Here is a 20164-nt window from a genome sequence, read left to right as displayed (position 1 = left end):
TCATTTTGTGACATCCTCTCTTACACTTTGTGTAGTGAAAGTTAAAAATAATGGCTTACCTATTCACAGTGATTTTTGTCACAGGCTGACTGGGACCACTAAGAATACACAAGTCATTATTCCCCCCAGCACCAACCAGGATTTATTGACTAGTTCAACTTGATTTTCCTTTTAATGTAACCCCTTGCATGCTCCTGATGGAACCGTTCCGTCACAAGCCTCGAGTGGCCTGCGCTGAGCGTTCTATTGGGCGGGCGGGACCGTGACGGAACCGTTCCGTCACAAGCACAGCCCACCCGAGGCTCATGACAGAGCGGTTCCGTCACGAGCACGGGAGCGCTGCGCGGCCCCCCTCCCCCTTTGCACTGCGGCCGAATAGCCGCCGCAGCTAAGGGGCTAAGGTGTGCATTATATACACTCACTGACCTCACCCCATTACATTGATGTTCACTGTTCCCGTTCTTTTTTTAATGCACTTCAACCACTGCTTGTGGCTACAGCATTGGCACAGGGAGTATGGTATCCCAAACTCCTGAGCATGAGAATTGGTTCTCCAATCAGGATGCCTCTTTGAGAGGATCTCCTATCGCAACAACAGGGCAGGGTTCTGCATCCAAACCTGCTCTTTTGATTGAGCATCGACAACTGACAGTTCTTGACCTCGCTTTGGAAGTTTGTGCAGTCATTCAGGCAACCAGATGTACATCGACAAAGACTGTATATGCCTGTCATTGGGACAAGTTTGTGACTTTGTGCACTAACAATCTGGTTGATTCTCTCTCTGTACCTTTGTCCACCTTATTGTCAGCCCAGCAAGGCTTTGTTTAAGGCACAGTTGAAGGGTATCTTTCGGTCATGACTGCCTTCTTACATGTGCCAGGTCAACCACTACTATTCAAGTGACCTGTTGTGACTCATTTCCGGAAAGGACTAAAGCATTTATTCCCTCCAAAACCCTTCATTATGCCTCAGTAGGACCTTAATTTGGTTTTTCACATCTTTGATGTGCTTGCTCCTCAAATGCATGCATTCCTACCCTCTACGTCTCCTGGTGGTTGTCTTAGTGCCTATTACATCATCTGGTAGGGTTAGCTAGCTTCAGGTGCTTACTGTGCACTCACCATACACCAATTTCTTTCCAGAAAACTGGTTCTCTACACCTGTGCCTCTTTCTTAACAAAAGTGGTGACGCCTTTCCATGTCAGTCAAGGTAACATACTGCCGATCTTCTTCGCTCTGTCTCACTCTTCAAAAGAAGAGAGACTCCATCCCCTGGCCCCAAAATGAGCATTAACTTTCTCCCTTGATCGTACGAAATAACACACTGGAGCAGGTAATGGGAATCCCATGCACACAACAGACCATCTCCGGATGGATTGTGCTCTGTATTAAAATCTTCTACACACTGGCCAAGAGGCAATCTCCTGTTGGCTTCCGGGCTCATCCCACCAGAGCTGAGGGTGCGTTAGCTTCCACAGTCCCCTTCCTGGATAATTGTCAAGCTGCAACATGGGCATTTCAGCACACATTTAATAAACATTACTGCTTTGACAGTCAGGTCCGTCACCACTTTGCTCATTCTGCCTTCAAAGCCTTTTTGGGTTAAACCAGTTTGCAGATCCACCTTAGAAGAGGTATTTCTTTGGTATCTATTCTAGGTATGGAATCTGTGGCTACAAGTCTTTATCAGATGAACAAGTTACTTTTTTTTTTTTTCAATTTCAAAAGTGCTTTATTCGAGTATTACTCATAAAAGCAGACATACAAACATATAATAAAAAGTCAATTAAATTACAAAGGTCATTTAGACATAAGCACATATAACATTTTAAAAAGTTATTACTCATCATAATCACAGGGACTTAACTTTGGTAATGCCTTATCTGGTAGATTCCCAACTACTGCAAACAGGTTTCTCCTAACTAGAAGGTCCCTGTTTGTCCTTTGGGCCACATGTACCAACATTAGGAACAGCGATTACCTAATTGAGATTTTCAGCAAATCGCAATAAGGTAATCGCTATTCCCAATGTATGAAATTTCAAGAATTTCATTTAGCGATTCCTAGGGGGTCGCAAATCGACCTCATTAATTTTAAAAGAGGTAGGTTTTGTTTTGCGAACCCCTGGGAATTGCAAAAATCTCAGGGATTGTGGCCAGTAAGAGCAGGCAATGGTCCTTGGGAGCAGTGGTCTCTGGTACCACTGCCTGCTCTTAGAAAATGCTTTCCCCACCTTTTCCAAAGGGGAAGGGGGTCCCTAGTGGGCCCCTTCCCATTTGTGAATGAGTTACCATCAACTTGAAGTTGGTGGTAAAATGTGAATGTTTTGCAACCGCTTTTAGAGTCACAAAACATTCATACATACCAACAGCGATTCGGTATTTGGAAGGGATGCTCTAAACATGCCCCTTCCAAATACCGAATCACAAACCCATTTTTGGATTCGGTAACAGGTTATTGAATCTCAAAATAGGATTTGACACATAGAAAAAGCCTTTCCTGCATTCGCAAACGTGCAGATTCTGCCAATCTGCCTGTTTGGGAATGCGAAATAGGTTCATACATGTGTCCCTTTGTCTCTGCACACTGGGCCATCAGCCTTCTGACGTGGCTCTTTGTACGGAAATGTCATGAAAAGAAACTGATATCAGCGGGTTGGGGTCCACATAGGCACTGCTCAGGTCACTCCTGCCGTTGGTGACGTGGAGCCAATCAATGCCATTGAATTGCACCCAGAGGTAATGCTCAAGATTTTTTGGATCCGGTCTGACCCCTGGGGAATATTCTAAGGTAAGAAATATGCGGCTAGATGAAATCTCTACAAGATAAGGCATTGCCAAAAGTAAGTAACTTGGGGCCAGATGTACTTATGTTTCATTTAGCAATATCCAATTAGCAATTTAATCTGAAACACCATTAGGAAATTGCTGATGTTAATGTATGAAAGATCAGTTTTCCCAATTTGCGAATCGGTTGGATTCGCTATTTGGGAATCGCAAAAATTGAGAATCTGTATTATGACTTGGTGAATAGGAATAGTCGCTTTTATGGAACAGAATGATGACATCACAATGAGGAAGGGTTGAAATATAAGACCTCCTAGTGTTCTGTAACACAAAGCAAGGAAGTGTTTGGAATTTTTGCCTGCAAAGAACAAGGATCATGTCAAAGGAAGAATCTGATAAAGATCTTACTGCTAAAAAGCGCAAGATGAACTTTTCAGACAAGGAGCTGAAGGCCCTTACTGAGGAGTGTGTTGTCCATAATAAGGATGTCTTTGGTAAGATCTCTTTCACTGTGACTGAATCACAAAAAAAATTAATCTGGACTCATCTTGGAGAAAATAAATTCACTTGGTGTTAAGCAGTACACCATTCCTGAAATAAGAAAAAGATGGTACGATTTGATATCGCGTACCAAAGAAAAGGTAGTAAGTTGGTTGGCAGAAGCTCATGGGACAGGCAAAGTACCATCTCAGCAGCCATCAGCAACACCCATGGAACCTTTGATTGAAGCAACAATTTAGCCTGAGAGTGGTGTTGGTATTGCCAACAGAGATACCCCAAATTCACCATGTACATTGCAAGGTAGGTTTTCACATTAGTTTAATTAAATAATGAGATTATAAGAAATATAATATTTTAGTTCTTGAAATTTAGAAAAACTACTCAATTTTAGTGCTTGTTGTATTTTACCAATGCATTATAAGAGTTGCAGTACCAATAATATTTTTTTTATGTAGAGAAACACATATAGAATAGTTTTGCTTTACTTTAAAAACATTAACATTCAAAGTATTCACTAATGAGAGAAATTAATTTTGATTTATATTTTGTTTGATTTTGATGTGAAAAGCAGTATAGTAAAGTACATCTATATATTTCTCACAAATGTATCACAACAGAGCATGACAGTGAGCAAGATGCAAAAAATGAAAGCCTTTGTGATATGGAGCAATCCACAGACATACCTGCCAGACAGAGAGATCAAGTGACACCCTGAAGAAGAGCCTCCCACCCCACCCCCACCCAAACGCCCTAACATCTTTGAGAAGCAGACAGATGTGTTGGGGGGATTTGCAGTTTCGTCGTAATGTCACAGCTTCTCATATTGCTGGCCTCCTTGCTGTGGATAACGGTTCAGAGACATATCAATTGTTTGGGGTGATAGAGGCCTCGGTGCTGACTGTGAAGCGCCTGCAAACAAGAATATCAGAACTGTAAGCCACCAACTAATGTGTGTGAATCGCACAATGGCACTATTGCTTGATGGGCAAGAAAGTTTTAGAAAATAGTTAAGGATGGTCGAATTATGATGAAATGAAGGCTTTGCTAACTCACGGAATCTACTAATAGACTGTAATAATAACACAACAAAACCACACAACACAAAGGCGTAGGCATCACCAACACCTGTTGCTCTTTGATATATTAAGAAAACCCATTAACTGTCTGGCACATGCTACTACCAGTAGTAGTAAGTAAATCTCTTTATTCGATTGTTTACATGTAACAATCATAAAAGTACATATCAAAAACATTTATCACAAAGTACAGTTTATGAGAAAAGACAAAGTATGTTACCACATAAACACGAGCACAAGCAAAAGTAACAAGTTTGTAATTTAAAAGCAATAAAAATACAATGTTAAAAAAAGAGATACATATCAGGGACAAAGCTAATTAGCCTTCCATGCTTTTCCTGTATTTAAGTGCAAGTTTTAAAAAGCTACATAAAAACAGAGTGCTGTCGCTATTTAGCATTTGAAGATAATAAAGTGCTGGTCTGTATTGTGCAAAGTGGAGCCGTTGTAGTAAAGGTTTTAAAAACAATTTGCGAGGGACTGTATAATATGCGCAGAAAAATAAAAAATGTGCCAGATCTTGTGGAGACTTAATGTCGCAGCCACAAGCTGGCAACACTTGACCCCTGTGTGCCCCGCTTGGTACGGCTAGCAAAAGGTGAAACATATCAAATCGGAACCTTGTAAGCAGAAATCGTTCATAACCCGACAAGGGCCAGACAAGGTAGGGTTCTATGTGGAGGGTCGTTTTGGTGAGAGCATGCAATCTCACACTTTTTTTCTCGTACCCTCTCTCCTCCCTTGCTAGGTACCTAGTTGTCATGAAGGTGTTCTTTACGTAAATAACGTCAGACTTAGTTATTTTCGCAGGGTCTAGGAAAAGATCAGGCCGGCCTAGTTCGGAGAGACATCTACTAATATATTTTAACCACGGGATCTTATACTTCCCTTCCCACTCTAATGCCTCTTGCAGGATGTTTCTAGTGAGGGGTATATCTGGATTTAGCCAACTGTTTAGCCAGCATAGCAATAGGTTAACGGCAATCCTGTCGCTTAGATGGGACATACCTAATTCTGTGTGGACAGAAAAGTTTGCTGAACCCCTGGGGAGCCTTAGGACTTGCTTTAAAAAGTTGTTTTCAGTGGTCTCACGGGTGTCTGAGGGTTCAGATCCCCATAATTCACTCCCGTAGCATGCAACTGCAATGATTTTAGCTTGATATAACTTTAGAACAGCGGCCACTGGGCTATTACCCATTTTCTTTGCAAAATCCATTATACCTGCGTTTACGCGCGCTACCTCACCCTTTTCCTTTTGTACTGCAGGTGCCCAGGTTAGTTTGTGGTCAAAAAGGACACCAAGATACGAGAAGGTCTTAGTTGTCGGTATTTTTTCGTTGTTTACAGAGTGGGGATATCTTTTTTTTGGACCTGAGCCGGTCATCATGGTGAAAGATTTCGAATTATTAATGCTCAGTCCGCGGAAATTCATAAATACAAAAAAAGAATCAAACAGGGTTTGAAGGCCGATCGCCGTTCTAGAGATTAGGACGGCGTCGTCCGCGTATAGCAAGACGGGCACGCCCTTCCTCCCTATGTATGGGTAATCTGCACCGGTTTTTAGTAGGTGTTCCTCCAAATCATTAATATAAAGATTAAAAAGAAACGGGGCTAGGATGCACCCTTGTCTAACCCCCCGGTTTATCCTGAAGTCCCTAGTTACTTTCATGTCCTGTGTAAAGCGAACATTTGCTCTGGTGTCCGAGTGTAGATCTGCTAAAACCAATTTATCCAGGTGAACTGTAAATATACAAACTGAGATGGGACACTGCTGTAGTGATGCAACACGTGGCTTAATGCAGGGAACATCAGCCTTAGATAATATACAAACCGGTAGAAAAGCAGGCGCTGCAGAATTAGGATTAAGTGATAGTGAAGAGGCGTAAAGCCTGATGTATCATACCTTAGGCACACACGCTGACATACATCTAGTGCAGATGTTTGAGATACTCCACAGGCAGATACTGCTGAGACAAGTAGTTCAAGCAGAGAAAGAAGAAATCACTAATGTTGTTTTTTTCTTAGGCACTTGACGTCTTATTGTGTTTGTTTACAAAATAATACAAAACAATATTGAAAATTGTTGCTCTCGATACATATTTGGTTTTAATAAACAAAACTAGTATGATTCCTGAATTGAGGTAATAGAAATTTTCAGGTAGCCAATGTGTCCCCCACTCGCACCCTATCCATGCACCCATGTTCCATGTATGTCGTGTAACTTCTGTTCTGTGTATGCTAGACAGACGCAAATACATTTGCGTCCATCCTTAACATGTAAGCTATCCAACCATACCAAGAAGTCTTGTTAAATATGTTCCTAGGTATACGGTGCCACCGTCTTTACATGGTGCACTTCTGAAATCTGCACACGTTTTCTCCATGTTTCCTGGCCCAGTCTAGCTAGGCCCTTAAATGTGGCCTCTCTGCCTCATCTCTCCCGTCTCCGAAAGCTGTACGCATCCCTGACCCCTGCCTTACTTCCTGCCAGCGCAGCGGTGCCCGGCTCGGCCTGGACTGCCTGCCAAATTCATGTTTTGCCTACAGTTATCTGCTCAGCCTCCTCGAAAACACATTCCAGTCTAGTGAAATAGGTAAACAGCTTCCCGGCTGCAGAGAAAAGGGCCCAGCCTTTTCTGTCCTCCTTGCAAGTGATTTACTGACTCCGTTACCATGGTAGGCCCATGGCTCCGCACGTTGAACCCAAACACGTATGCACGCACTAGCTTTCAGTATGGGATGGCCCCTGCCCGAGAGACCTTTTACTTCAGACACTACATCCTCCAAACATAAGATACCAGATATGCTATAGGTACAGGTTGCCCTGACACTCCAGACACCAGTCTACTCCACTAGTGCTAAAGTCACAGCCACCCAGTTTCACGTCATGCTAGTTGCGCGCGCATCCGGGTTAAGGGTTTCTGCTGATCCTGCAACTTTCTCTATGCATCCACCCACATGTGACGATTCTTGTGACGTTTCTCTGACATGTACAGTGCACGCCCATGTGTGCGCATCTTTTTCTCGCCTCCTCTTACGCACATGTGTTCTTATCTCGCTCTTTTCACCTGTTACGCCTACTGTATTGGATTCAATTATGTTACTTTACTATATATAATGTGTAATGTTAATAAAACGCTGACTGTCCCTTCCCGATCCCTAGTGGTGACGGAACATGATATCCAACCTCGAGGTTCATTGTCCATTAAAACCCGTATGACTCAGATACCACAGACTCTGCCTCTCATATGAATGAGCTGTCTTGTAATGATAATTATACGGAAAAATGAGTAGGTAAATTTTATTTACCACATAATTTGGCGCCCGAATAGGAACCCCCCCTTCCCCACTCGCCAGTGAAGTCACGCGGCTTTCGACCCCTTCTACAACCCTGACGGAAACCGTGCACGTTGCGGGGTTTCCCGCTTATCTTCCCTCGGGTCCACGAGGGAGACGGAGACTGCGGTCCGGCATCCAGATGAGGCGGTGAGGAATGCGGAGGATCCCGACCAGAGCCCTAGTCGAGAGAGCAAGGTCCGAGGTGTCCGGAGGCCCACCTGTTCCGAAGCGCATGCGTGGAAGCGTGATGCGTCGTCAGATGTCGTAGCAGTCCAGTCCAGTCCAGTCCAGAGTCCAGTCCGGTTTCCGAGGCCTTCAGTTTCTTTGCTTCCCGGTGAGTACCGTTGTTGGGAACGCATCTAGACGGGTTCATTGATTTGTGCCTGGTAAAGACAGAGTTGGGTACACAATTCTGGTCCTGACGTGTTCACTTAGGTGGATACGGTCCGACGTGTCTCTTTATGAGACCGGTCTGTACTGTTTTAGCAGTGCATCTAGTTAATCAGTTATTCAGTTTTTCTCTGTGTTTTCTGTGTTTTAGGTAATTTCAGTCCGACATGTTTTAATGTGTTTCAATGTTGTGGGATGAATGATTGTTTACTGTTTATTACTGTGTTTATTGTATTCACGTCCGAATCACTCTAGTCATGCCGCTGTTTTCAAAGTTACGTCAGATAGGTACTAGGAAAGGGATACTTGAAGAAGCAGTTCCTGTCCCGCCTAGGGACACACCAGGATATTTTATGTACCATAAACATGGCTTAGATGCTGTGTTGTATTTAGATTTATGGGTGGACTACACCAAAACACTGGAAGAGAAGTTTAGATGGCCTGCCTCAGGGACATGGGATGCCGAGTGCATCATGAGAGTAGAAGAAGCATTATGGAAAAAGAAAGCCAGACAATCTCAGAAAGATGCCATAGAATTATGGCGCAAAGAATCGCATAGAAGAACAGAAAAAGCAATCAGAAAAGCAGAGAAAAGTAGAGAAGAATCCGAAAAAGCTAAAGAAAAAGAGTTACTAGAAGAAGGAGAACAGGTCAGATCAGAACAATTAGACCGCCAAAGAAATGCACTCATTACAGGCATGTATCCAGTTCTTGCCGAGGGCCTGCCCAAGGCGACCCCGGAAGTACCCCGTAACCTGCCACCACCATTGGTTCCGACTAAACTCCATCATAAAAAGACCGCAGCAGACATTTTCCTTTCTTCCTATTTAGATGATGTAGCTCCCGCATATACCAATGTACCCGTACAACCTGCTAATAATAATCTGCCACAGCATATTCCTGCTGATCAAGCCACGACCCCTCCACGCCGAGATTTACTTCCCGCACCTGCTGTGACTTCCCCTTCTACTGCTGCTGCTACTGGTCCCCCTACTATTGGTGCTCACAATCCTTTTGCTACAGATGCGACTCAGAGTCAGTCGTCCCCGTTAAATGTACCTTTCCCACATGCAATGACGTCAAGTCATGCTCATTGTTCTGCCTCAGGAGGTGCCTCAGGAGGTGCTTCAGGAGGTCACTTTCACACCCCGCCACAGTTACATCGAGTGACAATGAGAGAATTAGCCAACCAGCATACTCCGGCAGCGATGTCCCATGAAAAACTTAAACAGTATATGACGGATTGTAGATATGATCCAGTACCTGGCAAGGCAGGAGACATGATGTTAGCCTCGTTGCGCCTACGACGTGTTACAGATTATCTGATGTTATTACCAGAAATGCCAGAACATCTAGACAACATATATCATTTTATTAGAACAGGGGAGAGGCCAGAATGTGTTCGTGAAGCCATGGCATATCAGAAAGTTGAGACACAAGGTTTACTATTACGATTCTTGGTTAATTGTTTGATAAGGGAACAAGATCAGACAGGTGTTGTTAAGGAAGAGATGAATGTACTAACAAGATGGAGTCAAAATATTGCGGAAGGTAAACATGACAGACAGAAGTGTATAGAAGCTATGACCAGAAAGGTCCGTAAAGAAATAGTAGCGATACATACCAGACAGAAAGCCGAAAAAGAAGCCGAGTCAGACAAGGATGACTCCTCGGAGGAGGAGGAGGTAGAAGCAGAGACTCCAGCCGAGACAGAAGATAGAATAGCGTACGTAGGTAGAGTGAAACTCCCTAAACAGTATTCTCTTGATAGACCTTTCGACAGACCCATTCGTCCAGAAAGCAAGAAACGTTACCTTTCCCCGATACCAGAGCAATGTTCTCTTGAACATATATTCCAAGTTACTGATAAAATTCTGAAAGAAAGAATAGGTTATCATGAACTCACTACCTTACGTGATCAGGAACTAGCCCGGTCCGCAGTCCAATGGGCCGGGGATGACAGTATATATAAAGATGATTTAGTAGTGCAAACATTTTTAAGTCTTACTCCAGAAGAACAGCGTCTAGCTGGTATATACATGACCCAACATCTCATTACACAGTATGAAAACCAACAATCTGATCCAGGTCCATTGTATAATCTATTGCAAGACTTACTCCTGAGAAGATGGAGAGGTCTAGGTACCGATTTAATTGACATCATTCTAGAACAACGTCACAAATATAGAACTTTTCTGACTCCACGTCATGTGTCCGTTCCACCCCCAGTAAGACAACCATATCACCTAGACAGACAGAACCCTTTACGAGAAGTAAATCCAATCCGGAAACCAGATGATACACTTGAACGCATATTCGTATATACTCCTTTGACTAAAATGGAATTATTGGAAATGAAGAAAATTGTACTTTGTCACGATAAAGATCCTGCAGGTTTCCACCGTGAATTAAAAGGCATGTTACTTATGGGTGATTACACATATTCAGACATTCTTAAAATGTTAAAAGTATTGTTGCCAGCAGGGATTTACGAAAAATTGAAAGAAAAGGAATGGGAGGTGGGAGATAAAAAGATCATTTGGGCCGAATTAGAAGACGAAGAAAAGGGACGTACCCCAGGTTTAGGTCTTGGGGACAAAACTAAAGCATTGCCAGGATTGTTAGTACAGGTTTTGCCTAGATTATTGACAGTTAAAAAGGAAGATTGGGATGCAATCTCAGCCTGCAAACAGAAACAAGACAAAGACACTAGTGATTTTTATTCAAGATTCGAGAAGTGTTTTATTATTAATAGTGGCCTGAAAACAAGTAGCGAATCATTCCCACATCTTTTTGTGACCAAATTAGTTGAGAATTCCTTACCACAGGTTAAGAACAGAGTATTGAAAGTCGAAAGTACATGGCAAGCTAATACGCCTTCACAAATGTTACAAATGTTACAGTACCACCAGAATAGAATCAGAGAGGAACACGATCATGAACAGAGACGCATGAAAGACACCAAAATGAAAGTACTAGTTGCCCAGTCTGTTCCAGCAGATGGTCAGAAGAGGGGTAACATGCAGAACACACAGACTAATCATCCAACAGGCCCTGTTAAAGGCAATTGCAATTATTGCAAGCAGCCAGGTCATTTTATAAGTGATTGTGCCGTTCTCAGACACAATATTGCTACAGGCAAAACGAAAGAAAGACCACGTCCGCCTAGACCAGAATATGTACAACAGAATATTCAACAGAATCCGCAACCTGCTCCACAACATGCACAGCAACAGACAGTAGCTGTACCCCAACCTCAACCCATTGCCGCAACACAACACGTCACTCAGCAAATGTATCAGTATGCACAATCCGAGTATCCCGATTATCAGCAGTACACATGAAACAGCCTAGAGAGGGAGGTTGGCTTGCCCCTTATCGAGGTTCCTGTAGATCAAGATGGTCCCTATGTACATAGTCAGGTGTTAGGGAAAGACAGAAAATTTTTGATTGACACGGGGGCGAGCAGAACTACCATCAGTCATGACGAGGTCCCAGGGGCACCCCTCTCAGGCTCACAGAATGTTTCCCTTGGTTTTTCAGGAAAGCCTATTGTTAACAAAGTATCACAGCCAGTTCCCCTTGCAGTTGGTCCATTGTCCCGTACTACAGATTTATTGCTTACAAAATCATGTCCTGAAAACTTACTTGGTATTAAAACGCTGAAAGCTCTAGGAGCTGTTATATGTTGTTCCCCGGAAGGAGTGAGATTATTCCTTTGTGATTTCAAGGGCCATTATGTATTGAGAGATTTTGATGTCAGATTGAAAGATGTTCCACAGCATTTATGGGCGCAAGGTCCAACTGATGTAGGTTGTATGCACATTACTCCCTATCGTGTTACACTCAAGCAAGGTGTTGTACTGTCCCGAATCCGACAATACAAATTGCCCCCCGAGGCTGTAGCAGCCTTACTGAAAATTATTGACGAACTAATTGGCCAAAGAGTAGTTGTAGAAACTGACTCCAATGTATGTAATTCTCCAATCATCCCGATTCTTAAACGAACTGACCCAAATGCACCTCCAGTTTATCGTTTGGTGATCCATCTTCGAGAGCTGAAATAATGCATAGTACCACAGTACCCAGTGGTCCCAGACATTTCATCCCTGTTGACTGCCATTGATTCCGAAGCAGCGTTCTTTACTGTAATTGACCTCAAGAACGCCTTCTTTAGCGTCCCCATTCATCCTGACAGCCAATACTTATTTGGATTCTGTTTAAATGGCCGAAGATTTAATTTTGCTTGTGCACCTCAAGGGTTCACAAAAAGTCCTAGTATTTACAGCCAAGCTCTGAAACGACAACTAGACAGTATTCACATGCCTACTGACACTGCTTTACTACAGTATGTCGATGATTTACTGATCACGGCACGGACCGAACGTGACTGCGAGCGCGCGTCACTGACAGTCTTGTTTTTCCTAGCCGACAAGGGGCACAAGGTATCCCCTTCGAAGCTCCAATTCTGTGCCCAGCAAGTGGTATACCTTGGGCACTTGCTGTCCAAGAGGGGTAGACAGTTGACACCAGATCGTATCCAGTTAATTGCACATCTGCCACAACCCATGACTCAAAAGGAAGTACGGGCCTTTATTGGCCTCACTTCGTACTGCAGACAATGGATTCCCCAGTATGCATTTCTAGCTAAACCACTCATACAGTTGACGACACAGGAGGCAGCGACTTCGACTGTCCTCCCTTGGACTCAGGAACATACACAAGCTTTTAATGACTTGAAGAAAGCATTATGCCAAGCACCAGTTTTAGCGACACCATGTTACAGCAAACCTTTTACACTTTTTGTCACAGAACGCGATGGCACAGCGTTATCCGTTCTCACACAAGATCAAGCAGGACACCATAAGCCTTGTGCTTATTTTTCCAGTACATTGGATCCTGTAGCCCAGGCTTTGCCTGCGTGCTTGAAATCAGTTGCAGCAACAGCCCTAGCTATTAGACAAAGCGATTCAATAGTGTTAGGACATCCTCTGACAGTACAAGTTCCACATTCTGTGGAAGTCCTTCTGAACCGTACTCAGACTCAACACTTGACCATAGCACGATTGACAGGTTATGAATTGACACTGTTCCAGCCACACATAGAAATCAGACGCTGCAAAATACTCAATCCTGCCACATTGTTACCCTCGGGTACCCCAGATCCAGCACCACATGACTGTGTTGAAGTCATTAATACAGTGACGAAGCCCCGACAAGACTTGACAGACATTGCATTGACCGACCCAGACCTGACACTTTATGTGGATGGTTCATGTATGAGAACAAGCACAGGAGAGTTAGTGGCCGCCTATGCAGTGACCACTGAAACTAAAGTCATAGAAACACACCGTATTGACACTCTATCTGCTCAAGCTGCAGAGCTCATTGCTCTGACTCAAGCCTGTATAATAGCTAAGAACAAGAAAGTTAACATATACACAGATTCACAGTATGCATTCGGAGTCGTTCACGACTTCGGAGTTCTTTGGGAAGAGAGAGGTTTCTTAACTTCTCACGGTACCAAGATCCAGCATGGTCCCCTTATTCAAGCCCTGTTAGAAGCAATACACTTGCCTACAGCCATTGCCAATATGAAGTGCAAAGCACATACCAAAGTCACCGACACAATTTCCCAGGGTAACGACCTGGCAGATCGTACAGCCAAATTCACAGCTCAGACAGACTTTCCGACTGACATGACAAAGATTGATACACCTACACCGACACATTGCCTGACAGTTAAGGATCCCATTCTAGATGTACTCGACATACAGACACATGCCACACCAGACGAAATCAAGAAATGGACTGAACAAGGAGGGATCCGAACAGATCAGGGATGGATGACGAAGGGACGAGCCACATGGTTCCTCCCCGACTCTATGGTTCAAGTCATAATTAATACAGCACATAGTCCAGCACACTTAGGAGAGAAAGCCATGTTAGACAGTTTACAGAATCTCTGGTACAACAAACATTTACGAGCAGCTGCAAAACAGAAAGTGCGTACTTGCATGATCTGTTGTCAGTTCAATCCAGGAAAAGGTGTCCCCGTGGAACAGGGTGGATTTCATCCTCCTGACCATCCTTTTGAAGTCCTCCAGATGGATTATATCCAGATGGACAGATGCCGAGGATTTAAGTATGTCCTCGTAGTCGTATGTGCTCTTTCCCGATGGACAGAAGCATATCCAGTCCCCGATTACACTGCTGCAACCACTGCCAAACAGCTGGTACGTGAGTTTTTCCCACGGTACGGTTTGCCCCGTGTCGTGTACTCTGATAATGGACAGCCATTCTCGTCCGAGTTAATGAAACAGGTATCACTCCTGTTAGGTTACCAGTGGAAGTTCCATTGTGTCCGACATCCTGAAGCCGCAGGTCTCGTAGAGAGACATAATCAGACTCTGAAAACCCGCCTAGCCAAAATATGTGCCGAGAAAGGTGTAGATTGGATAGTTGCCTTGCCAGTTGCACTCTTTTACATGCGAATGGTAGCTCATTCTAGGACAGGGCTATCCCCGTATGAGGTGGTCTTTGGAAGGCCTCCGAATATGTGGGGGACGCCTATGCCCCGTAAGATCACAGATGTCGATAGTACTATGCTGACAGATTACTTGGCTGCATTGATGTCTGCACTACAATCTTGTCGTTCACAGGTCGCGGCTGCCTTTCCGGACAACACCCAAGTAAAGCCACATGAAGTCCGTCCAGGAGACCTGATTCTTGTAAGGAACTTCGACCGGAAGAGTCCGCTGGAACCCAGATGGAAGCAGCTGAAGTTGGTTTTGTTATCTACAAGGACTGCCGTTAAAGTGGAGGGGAGGAAGGGATGGCTGCACTCGAGCCATATTAAAAAAATTCACGGACTGTTGCCAGACTCTCCCTTCAAGGACTGCCCACTCCCCCCACTTCCAGAGACTGAGTCTAAACTCCCCCTGCTAGAGTTAACTCCGCAACAGGAGTATCGTATGAAGTTGAGGTCTAGTAAGTCAGACAGTTTAATTGTTTAAGTCCCCTCCTGGGTGAAGCGGTTAGACAGGTTCCTGACATGTACAAGATAGACCCCACTAGAGAGAGAGATAGACAGGAGATCAAGAAACAGAAATATTGGAAAAATCTCCGAAGTCGTTGTGTTATAACATTACTTATCACGTTTTTTCTGAGTCTTACGGTTATCTGCACGAGTTGGATGTTACATATGTTCTTTCCTATTGCACATTCTTTTTCTACTAATGACACTACAGAGCGCATGTTTAGTGAACTGCCCCCACATGAGCTTTCCTATCGTTTAGCGATGCGCAACAATACATTCATCCGTATGTTACACCATTCTCACCAGACCAGCAATGCCACTAATTGCTGGATATGTGGCCGACTCCCTCCCTATCAGAACTACAAGGGAGCTCTGCCCCTCTTTCCTTACCCATTCACGCATAATGGTTCGTGTGGTGCATGGTTTACTTTAATGTATTCCCTAGATAGTAAGTCCCAGGTATCCCAAGGCAATTGGATATGGGGAGACCTGAACACTGTTATGCATAAAGCATGTTTCCCAGACAAAGAGGGTCTTCCCCAAAGGACAGGGACTGATCTAGAAAATGAAGTGTATGGATTAGGTAATTTTACACTTAACCTCATGATCCTGAACGTGCAGTCTGAGACTAATTCGGACTTGCCGTCTATTACAGTTTTACCAGTAAAAGGTGAATTATGCGTCAGGAAGAATGGTTCAGTACATCTAGGACACAGTGATTGTGATACTGTTGTCGAATTCAGTGATAAAGGCAAGTCTACTTTCAAAGCTTCCCGACATTCCTATTTCATTTGTGGTCAGACTGCCTATATACGTTTACCTCCAGACTGGGATGGTACTTGTTTTATTGCATTCCTATTGCCCCCTGTTTTTCTAGCCCCATCCGATTATCATAGAAATTCTCGCCTCACTCACGTTAGACAGAAGAGAGATCTTCCAATAGTCGATCAGACTGAAACCACATGGGAACAATACACAGACTTCAATAAAGGATTTTTTCCTTATTTAGGCACTGTCTCCAATAGTAAACTTATACGTAAATTGACCAGAATCCTTGAAGCAGTAGTGAACAAAACTACTTCTGCCCTAGGTAACTTAACGGAAGAGCAGTCTGCTATGAGACTTGTTGTTCTTCAGAACCGCCTTGTCCTTGACGTCATCCTGGCCGATAGGGGCGGGGCTTGTAGAGTCATCGGATCCAGTTGTTGCGTATTTATTCCAAATAACCCGCCATCCGTGTATGAGGCCATAACCAGGCTCCATGAAATAGCTCACCTGATACACCAGAATCCAGGATCCTGGACTTGGTCCGGTTGGTTCTGGAGTGTAGTATCTGCCTGGGGATGGAAGCTACTGTCATTCCTAGGAATTGCACTGCTCGTAGTATTCAGTTGTTGTCTATGTCTGCAATGTGGGCCAGCGATTTGCGGCTTGTGCGCCACAGCTTGTATTCCCCATCCAAGTACACGTTCCCGAATAAAGAAAGATGAACAAATGATGCTTTACGAACAGATAGATGGTCTCATGAATATAGATATATCCTAAAGGGTGTAGTAGGGTCCAAGGAGGGAATGAGGTAATAGAAATTTTCAGGTAGCCAATGTGTCCCCCACTCGCACCCTATCCATGCACCCATGTTCCATGTATGTCGTGTAACCTCTGTTCTGTGTATGCTAGACAGACGCAAATACATTTGCGTCCATCCTTAACATGTAAGCTATCCAACCATCCCAAGAAGTCTCGTTAAATTTGTTCCTAGGTATACGGTGCCACCGTCTTTACATGGTGCACTTCTGAAATCTGCACACGTTTTCTCCATGTTTCCTGGCCCAGTCTAGCTAGGCCCTTAAATGTGGCCTCTCTGCCTCATCCCTCCCGTCTCCGAAAGCTGTACGCATCCCTGACCCCTGCCTTACTTCCTGCCAGCGCAGCGGTGCCCGGCTCGGCCTGGACTGCCTGCAAAATTCATGTTTTGCCTACAGTTATCTGCTCAGCCTCCTCGAAAACACATTCCAGTCTAGTGAAATAGGTAAACAGCTTCCCGGCTGCAGAGCAAAGGGCCCGGCCTTTTCTGTCCTCCTTGCAAGTGATTTACTGACTCTGTTACCATGGTAGGCCCATGGCTCCGCACGTTGAACCCAAACACGTATGCACGCACTAGCTTTCAGTATGGGATGGCCCCTGCCCGAGAGACCTTTTACTTCAGACACTACATCCTCCAAACATAAGATACCAGATATGCTATAGGTACAGGTTGCCCTGACACTCCAGACACCAGTCTACTCCACTAGTGCTAAAGTCACAGCCACCCAGTTTCACGTCATGCTAGTTGCGCGCACATCCGGGTTAAGGGTTTCTGCTGATCCTGCAACTTTCTCTATGCATCCACCCACATGTGACGATTCTTGTGACGTTTCTCTGACATGTACAGTGCACGCCCATGTGTACGCCTCTTTTTCACGCCTCCTCTTACGCACATGTGTTCTTATCTCGCTCTTTTCACCTGTTACGACTACTGTATTGGATTCAATTATGTTACTTTACTATATATAATGTGTAATGTTAATAAAACGCTGACTGTCCCTTCCCGATCCCTAGTGGTGACGGAACATGATATCCAACCTCGAGGTTCATTGTCCATTAAAACCCGTATGACTCAGATACCACGGACTCTGCCTCTCATTTGAATGAGCTGTCTTGTAATGATAATTATACGGAAAAATGAGTAGGTAAATTTTATTTACCACAGAATAAAGGAAAGATTTAGATTTAAAAGCATCAATAAACATGTATTCTTGATTTCATTATGTATGTTTACTTTTGACTTATCTTAAAAATAATTAGTAGTGATCTCTGCACAACGTGCTCGACCCTCACAAACATATACAGTTGGTGTTGTATGTGTGGTATTCCTTCCTCAAGATCAGAATGTGAATCAATCTCCACATTGTGAAGGCCCCACCTCATAGCAAGATTATGCAACATTGCACAAGTAGCAACAAGTCTGCAACATGTTTCAGAGTGACGCGAGGGCTCCACCACTCTTGTGCAGACACTTGAAGCATTCTATTAGCATTCAAAATATCCTCTTCATAACAGTAGGTTTATGAGCATGGTTGTATCTTCACTGACTCCTTGTACAAGGATTTAAATGTGGTATTAATATCCAAGGCCATAATGCAAATGCACTGTCTCCTCGAATGTTTAGGAAGTTGATATTAGTGAAGGTGTTTAGTTTGGATGGTAAACTTGGTGTACAAACATGTATTTACCAAGTAGAAAACTGTTTCCAAAATCACCTTGAGACAGCCTGTTATATATCCCACTTGTGGCAGAACATATAGGAATCATGTGCTGCCTGGAAATCAGGCATGAAGGAGGCATTACACACAACCTGAAAATTGAGGGAGTGACTATTTTTGTGGTTTCGAAAAGTAAATTCTTTTGCAGATGGTGGCCAGATAGAAATGTTTGTACTTTCAACAGATCCTATGACATTTGAAAAATGTGCCAGACAAAGTAATAATAGTTCTGTATGTTGTAAATCTGCTGAGATGTAGGAGAATAAATGTAATCATTAATTTTAGACAACATAATATCAAGAAACATATGGAACAAAAATGTAAAAAGAAGCACTTAGGGACCCTTCCCATGTGACTGCTATTACTCCCTGTTAACTTCCAGAAGCTAAATGTGTAGGCAACACCCCACCTGCACATGCAGTGGAATAGCATTGCTTCTGTATGTTTAGGTCTATAGCAGTGGATGTAAATCAGCTATTAAACCCTGTATAAACTGACTACTAAGCCTGTACTTCAAAATTTCTCCTCCTCAGTTTGTTAAAAAAAAGTGTTACCCTAACCCTAAAAATCATCTCATTACCCATTACATAGGTTGCCCCTGATTAACACTTAATTTGAATTTGGTGGTAATTGATTTTTCTAAAACCACATTTTGCAACTAGTGGCAATTAGGAAATTCTTCATTCATACAAATTACTAATCGCAATTTGGAAATTCCTATTTGCAATTCCTTATTTGGAAACGCAAAAAATAGCGATTACCAAAAATAAGAGATCACAACTAATAACAACCAAATTGCCTTTTGTACATAAGGAAAGTGGGTTTTGCCTGACGTTACAGCATCCGGTCGTCCACCAACTCCCAGACTAGAATTTCAGTCCCCGTGTTGAAGAGCTGCCTAACGTAACGTCAGGCAAGCTGTTGAGAGACCCGTGTTGTTACAGAGGTGAGGGTCTCAGCGCAACAGGCTCAGAGCATCGGTGTGCGGCGGAGGGTGCTGGATGGTGCTTTTTGTTTAATAATATCGGAGGGAAAGCCAGGAAAAGCGACCGCCATGCCTCCCAAAGGAACAAGGGGGAGGCAGAAGGTGCCCGAGGTGCAGGGGGAGAATGGTGTCCCCAGTGAATCGGGTAAGAATGTTATGGGCATGGGAGGAGCCTAGCCTGCAGCCGCGATGGGCGCCTAGACTCTCGGCTCCGCCGACCTTCGCGCTTTCCTTCATTATCCTGTACTTCATCCTGCATTTCAACCCAGTGAGTGAACTGGGGAAACGATCCTGAACACAATGGTGTGTTTCCCGTCTCGTTCCGACTGATAACGGCGGTGAGGCGTCCTTGCTTCCTCCCCGGCCCTTCGCGATATCGAAACCGGGTCTTTGTTTGTGGGGACGGCCGGACGCGGCCACAACAACAGCGGCCAACGCGGAGGAGGTGGAGTCGATCGGCCGGCGAGAGACTGTCGCGCTGTGCTTCTCGCTGCAGCGCTTCATTCCGCTCAGCGATTTTGCATGCCTGGATACATTGTGTCTGCGGTAAATACATTGTATCCTTCCCGGCTTGGAAGTGGCCCGAACAGTTTCTTTGTTGCTCCTGTCCTGTGACGGACACCATTTTCTACATCGCGCATTCAGCGCCTGGAACTGGAGTCCTCAGATCGCGATCGGGGGCCCGGATGCTTGCTGAAATCGTATCAGCTGGTGCTGCAATGCAATCAGTTGCCCCCATGTCTCTG

The sequence above is a fragment of the Lissotriton vulgaris genome, chromosome 2_1, assembly GCF_964263255.1.
Source record: "Lissotriton vulgaris chromosome 2_1, aLisVul1.2, whole genome shotgun sequence".
NCBI classification, from domain to species: Eukaryota; Metazoa; Chordata; class Amphibia; order Caudata; family Salamandridae; genus Lissotriton; species Lissotriton vulgaris.
Note: the sequence above shows the minus strand (reverse complement) of the source record.